Genomic DNA, 7,296 nt, shown 5'->3' with positions numbered 1-7,296 from the left:
GCGGGCGGCGGCGGCGGCGCGCGCCCGTCCCATTGGTTCACGTGGCCGTCACTCACGCCCGGCCCCGCCCGGCCGCGTGCCGCGGGCGCGCCCCCGCGGAGACTAAGCGGACGCGCGGGTGGCCGCCCCTCCGCCCGTGCCCCCGCGCCAGGCCGTCCAATCAGCACCGCGGAGGCTCGGGGGCTTGGCCCGGCCGCCCGCAGACCCAGGCCTCGCACCTCGCGTCGGTCTCCCCGCGGGGTCACCAGTTACCTGGGAAGCAGAGTGGGCAACTGCGGCAGATGGGACTGATGGGACGAGGACGACGCGTGGAAATGACTGAGGGTGGACAGAGGTGTGGGGTAAGGAAAGACTTCTCAGGGTACTTAGATTGGGGGAGCCCTGAAGGCGAACCTGAGAGCAAAGAACTGGAGTTTAGAGCCAGGCAGTCCGGCTCAGGTTCAGATTGGTTTCGAGAACTTGAGGAAATCTCTTCTCACCTCTGGGCCCCACTTGCCCCATTTACTAACTGGGGGGTTTTAGATTATGAGAGCAGTGCTGACTTCTCTAACATGTGCTCCCTTTTGGCAACTGAAGATCCTTAATGTGCCAAGCACTGTAGTGGTAAATAAAACAGGCACATCCCTTGTCCTCATAGTTTAGGCTAGTAGAGAAAACAGACTGAAGAATAAAATGGACACACAAAACAAAATGCTCCTATGATTGCAATTGGTAGTCTGTTAAGGAGTATAAGGGGCTGGGAGACAGCACAGAGGGGAACCTTATGCTTGCCTTCTTGAAGAAACAGCATTTAAGGTAAGCTGGCTGGCATCTGGAAGGATGAGTGGGTATTAGGTAGGAGATTGGGTTTGGGAGAGAACGTACAAGGCAGAGGGAAAAGCCCACTGATGGAGTTCCTGAGTTAGAAAGCAGCTCAGCTTCTTTAAGGGAGAGAAAAGCCCTGACTACCCTTTTAGAATTACTGCAGCACAAATATACAGCAACCATAAATTTGTGGAATGTTACTTTATATATAGCATATTAGGCAAACACTTCTTTATTTTATTTTATTTTATTTTTTTTTTGAGGCGGAGTCTTGCTCTGTCGCCCGGACTCGAGTGCAGTGGCCGGATCTCAGCTCACTGCAAGCTCCGCCTCCCAGGTCTAAGCCATTCTCTTGCCTCAGCCTCCCGAGTAGCTGAGACTACACCTCGCCCGGCTAGTTTTTGTATTTTTAGTAGAGACGGGGTTTCACCGTGTTAGCCAGGATGGTCTCGATCTCCTGACCTCGTGATTCGCCCGTCTCGGCCTCCCAAAGTGCTGGGATTACAGGCTTGAGCCACCGTGCCCGGCCCTAGGCAAACACTTCTTTAAAATAACAAACCATTATATTGAATATGCTTTTTCAAAGTATATCCTCACCCCCCTATGCAGGGGTATAGCATCAGACATTGGAGATGATCTCACGGGACTCTTCCAGGCTAAATATTAATAATTAGGAGAAATAGGAGTTGGAGATGGAGGAGCATAGGGAAGAAACAGGTTCCAGGCAAAAGAAAGAACATGAGCAAAATGTAGCACCTTTTATTTGATGGGTGTTAGGGGTACTAGAAAAGTGGCTGTTGGCTGGGCTTGGAAAAGAGAAATCCAGGATGTGTCCATCCAGCTTCCCTCTTCTTCTTTCCTCCTCTGAGGATGAAAGGAGCATCCCTTTGGTTTTTTGTTTTGTTTTTCTGTTAAAAGAAACAAAGACCTTAGAAGCAAACAAGAAATGGAAGGAAACATCCTCAATTCCATTAAGGGTATCTCCCACAAACCCTTATTATCGTACTTAATGGTGAAACCATACTTAATGATGAAACATTAGAAACTTTCTCTTTTAAGTGAATGGAACAAAAGAATCCTCACTACTACCACAATGATTGGATATTCTATAAGGGACACTGCAACAAGGCCTGATAGAAGAAATGGGATGAAAGTATTGGGGGGAAACTTGATAAAACTCATTATTTGCAGGTTTATCTAGGAAATGCAAGATCATCAGTTGGCAAAATAATTGAAAACCAATGAGTTCAGCAAGATTGCTGGATACAAGATAACATACAGAAATCAATAGCTTTTCTGCGTATCCTCAATAACCACTTAGAAAATGTAGTAGTAGAAAAGATTGCAATCACAGCAACAATTTTTAAAAACCAGGAATAAACCAAACCAGATATGTAGATCTAAATGAAGAAAACTCTAAAGCTGCCGGGGATGGTGGCATGCGCCTGGAATCCCAGCTACCTGGGGGAGACTGAGGCAGGAAGATGGATCACTTGAGGCTAGGGGTTTGAGACCAGCTTTGGCAACTTGATGAGACCCCCATCTCTAAATAAATAAATTAGCCGGGTGTGGTGGTTCATGTCTGTAATCCTACCTACTTGGGAGGCTGAGGTGGGAGGATCACTTGAGCCCAAGAGTTTAAGACCAACCTGGGCAACAAAGCAAGAGGCCATCTCTATGAAAAATTTTAAAATTAGCCAGGCATGGTGGCACACACCTGTAGTCCTAGCTACATAGGAGGCTGAGGTGGGAGGATGGCTTGAGCACAGGGGTTCAAAGCTGCAGTGAGCTATGATTGTGCCACTGCACTTCAGCCTCGGTGACAGAGTGAGACTCTGTCTCAAAAAAAGAAAAAAAAAAAATAAGTGAAGGTAATTCACAGAATGGGAAGAAACATTTGGAAATCATGTATCTAGAATATACAAAGAATTTTTCCAAGTCAATAATAAAGACAACCCAATTTTTAAAAATGGGCAAAGATCTGAATATACATTCCTCCAAATGTCAATAAGCACATGAAACATGCTCAATCTCATTAACTATCAGATAAATGCAAATCAAAACCACAATAAGAAACCACTTCTCAGGCTGGGTAAGGTGGTTCATGCCCTGTAATCCCAGCACTTTGGGAGGCCAAGGGGGGCAGATCACCTGAGGTCAGGAGTTCGAGACCAGCCTGACCAACATGGAGAAACCCCATCTCTACTAAAAATACAAAATTAGCCAGGTGTGGTGGCTCATGCCTGTAATCCCAGCTATTTAGGAGGCTGAGGCATGAGAATCGCTTGAACCCAGGGGGCGGAGGTTGCAGTGAGTTGAGATCTCACCACTGCACTCCAGCCTGGGTGACAAAGCAAGACTTTGTCTCAAAAAAAAGGAAACCACTTCGCATCCCACTAAGGTGGGTGGCTAGGAGGTTGCAGTGAGCTGAGATCTCACCACTGCACTCCAGCCTGGGTGACAAAGCAAGACTTTGTCTCAAAAAAAAGGAAACCACTTCGCATCCCACTAAGGTGGGTGGCTAGAATAAAAAAGAGAGACCACTTGTTATATAGGATGTAGAGAAAGAACCCTCCTCGTGCACTGCTGATGGGAATGTAAAACAGTGCAGCTGCTTTGGACATAGGCAGTTTCTCAAAAGATTAAGCATAGAGTTACCTCTATGATCTCATACTTCCACTCCTAATACATACCTAATAGCATAGAAAACATATGTCTAGTCAAATACATTATGGAAATGTTCATAGCAGCATTAGTCATAATAATCAAGAGGTGGAAACAACCCAAATTCTCATCAACTGATGAATGCATAAATAAAATGTAGCATACCCATACAATGGAATGTTGGTCAGCAATATAAAGAAATAAAGTAATGACACATGCTACAACGTGGATGAACCTTGAAAACATTATTCTAAGTGAAAGAAGCCCATCACAAAAGACTACATATTATATGATTCAATTTTTATGAAATGTCCAGAATAGGTAAATCTTTAGCAATAGAAAGCAGATTAGTGGTTGCCTAGGGCTGGTGGGGGAGGAAGAAGAGTAACTGCTAATGGGTATGGTTTTTTTGGGAAAGAGGGGAGTGATGAAAATGTAAAAGTGTGATAATTTGCACAACTGCAAATGTGCTAAAACCATTGAGTTGTACATTTTAAAATTAATTAATTAATTAATTTGTTTATTTTTGAGATAGAGTCTCGCTCTGTTGCCCAGGCTGGAGTGCAGTGGCATGACCTTGGCACACTACAACCTCTCCCTCCCGGGTTCAAGCGATTCTCCTGCCTCAGCCTCCTGAGTAGCTGGGATTACAGGTGTGCGCTGCCACACCTGGCCAAGTTGTACATTTTAAATTATGTGGTATGTAAACTATATCTCAATCAACCTGTAAAAAAAACACAAGAATACCCAAGCTCACATTTTATCTTGGGTTTTTTTGTTTGTTTGAGAGAGGATCTTGATCTGTCACCAAGGCTGGAGTACAGGGCCACCATCATAGCTCACTGCAGCCTCCATCTCCCAGGCTCAAGTGATCCTCCTGCTTCAGCTCCCTCCCAGAGCAGCTGGGATTATAGGTTTGTGCCACCACGCCCAGCTAACTGTTGTATTTTTTGTGGAGATGGGGTCTCACTATGTTTCCCAGGCTGGGCTCAAGCAATTCACCCACATTGGCCCCCCAAAGTGCTAGGATTGTAGGCATAAGCCACCTCACTGGCATATATTGTCTTTAACATAGAAACACACACACACCTATATATACACACACATTATGTAATATCGGTATATTATAAATGTTTACATATATGTATCACATCCTTCAGCATCTTGTTTTTTCACTCATAATTATGTTTCAAATTAATCCATTAATAAATTCTATCACAAGAATAAAAAATATCTAATTTTCCAGTCCTAGAGTAAACACCAATGGAAAAGCCTCAGTGTGGTCCTGTATACCTTGTTGGCTGTCCCATTTCACACGCTCCTCGGAACCAAACTTCTCACGTGTTTTCTCCATGTGGAATTTCTACCTCCTCACCTCCCGTTTATTCTACCTGCACTCCAACCTGGCTTCCATTGTCACCAAGGGATTGAAACTGCCGGATGAAGCCACAGCAACTGCCACATTACCACAAAGCTTGTATTTCAAAGGTGCACATCTAAACTGGGATGTCTGGCTGGGAACGGTGGCTCACACCTGTAATCCCAGCACTCTGGGAGGCCGAGGTGGGTGGATCACCTGAGGTCAGGAGTTTGAGACCAGCCTGGCCAACATGGTGACCAGCCTGGCCAGCCCTGTCTCTACTAAAAATACAAAAAAAAGGCCGGGCGCGGTGGCTCAACCCTGTAATCCCAGCACTTTGGGAGGCCGAGATGGGCGGATCACGAGGTCAGGAGATCGAGACCATCCTGGCTAACACGGTGAAACCCCGTCTCTACTAAAAATACAAAAAACTAGCCGGGCGAGGTGGCGGGCGCCTGTAGTCCCAGCTACTCGGGAGGCTGAGGCAGGAGAATGGCGGGAACCCGGGAGGCGGAGCTTGCAGTGAGCTGAGATCCGGCCACTGCACTCCAGCCTGGGTGACAGAGCGAGACTCTGTCTTAAAAAAAAAAAAAAAAAAAAAAAAAAATTAGCTGGGCATGGTGGCACACACCTGTAATCCAAGCTACTCAGGAGGCTGAGGCAGAAGAATTGCTTGAACCTAGGAGGTGGAGGTTGCGGTGAGCTGAGATTGTACCACTGCACTCCTGGGTGACAGAGAAAGCCTGGGCGACAGAGCAAGAAGACTCAGTCTCTAAATAAATAAATAAGGATGTCTGAAGGTTGATGACATCAATCTAAATGTTTACATTTTTTCTTCAGAAGCACATAAAATGGTGATTGTTATCTTCAATGGCATCTTACATTCAATGAAACATGGTAATGGGCAGGTTTGTCATTTCACCTGATCTTTCAGCTACATTGGCCAACTGACCTCAATCTTCTGGAAATTTCTTCTTCTTCTGGCTTCCACAAACACCCTTCTCCCCTGGTTTTTCTGCCACATTTTCCTCCTGTCTCCTTTGCTGTTTCAAATGATGGGTGTCACGTAGACTTCCAGATCATTTTTTTTTTTTTTTTGAGATGGAGTCTTGCTCTGTCGCCCAGACTGGAGTGCAGTAGCACGATCTCGGCTCACTGTACCCTCCGCCTCCTGGGTTCAAGCAATTCTCCTGCCCAGCCTCCTGAGTAGCTGGGATTATAGGCACACACCACCATGCCCAGCTAATTTTTGTATTTTTTTAGTAGAGACAGGGTTTCACCATGTTGGCCAGGCTGGTCTTGAACTCCTGACCTTGTGCTCCGCCCACCTCAGCCACACAAAGTGCTGGGATTACAGGCGTGAGCCACCGTACACAGCCCGGATCATTTCTCTATGCACTCTGGGGGTGATGGCACTCAGCCCCACAGTGGCAGCTGCAATGACTGCACCTCATGCCCAAAACTCTGCTCAGTGGCCTGCCTCTGTGGCAGCTATGATGACTGCCCCTTATGCCCACACCTCTGCTCAGTGGTCCAGACTCAACCTGCCTGCAGACTTCCCATTTCTACTTGGAGACCTAAAAGGCCCGTCTAGCCAACATGTCTGAAATGAGGCTCCCGGCTTTCCCTACTAAACTTCAACCTATTTCCCCAGCCACACACCTGGTCATCCAGGGTTTTTCCTTTTTGCTCCACCCCTACATCTTACTCATCACTAAATCTTGTCTAATCTACCTGCACAATACACCTATGTCCACTTTCCCCCATCTCCACCATCACCCAAGTCTCCACTCTTTCGCCCTTTCTCCTCTCAGTATGATTTGGTAGCCAGCCAGCTCTCCAAGACCGCTGGACCGCTGCCGTCCTGAACACCCTCTTGCTGGCTGCCTGCTGTGCTGGACTAGAACCTCCTTAGAGCACAAGTCCTGTGTCACCCAGACTCTGGCCGCAATCCTTGCCCCGCCCTATACTTCAGCCCGTTTTCCTGTGGCCGGCACCTTTTCCTTTAAAAAGTCACTCCAGGCTCAACATGGTGGCACAGGCCTGTAATCCCAGCACTTTGGTAGACCAAGGTGGGAGTATCGCTTGAGCCCAGTTCAAGACCAGCCTGGGCAACAGTGAGACCTCATCGCTACCAAAAACTTAAAAAAATTAGCCAGGCGTAGTGGTGCATGCCTGTAGTCCAGGCTACTTGGGACGATTGCTTGAGCCTGGGAGGTCGATGCTGCAGTAAGCTATGACTGTACCATTGCACTCTAGCCTGGGCGACTAAGAACTTACCTCAAAAAAAAAAAAAAAAAAAGTTCAAGAAGGGAAAACTTGGACAAGACAGATGTCAGAACCCGATCTGGGAACCGCAATCCCTCCGGCAGCCCATCAGCATCTCTGGGTGAGGTGGTGGATGGTACTGCCCCATTGAGAGGTGGGCTACACCACCTCTAGTCTTTCTATACATATGTCTAACTAAG

The sequence above is a fragment of the Piliocolobus tephrosceles genome, chromosome 2, assembly GCF_002776525.5.
Source record: "Piliocolobus tephrosceles isolate RC106 chromosome 2, ASM277652v3, whole genome shotgun sequence".
NCBI classification, from domain to species: Eukaryota; Metazoa; Chordata; class Mammalia; order Primates; family Cercopithecidae; genus Piliocolobus; species Piliocolobus tephrosceles.
The sequence above is the reverse complement of the archived record's forward strand: the minus strand, read 5'-3'. Positions refer to the sequence as shown.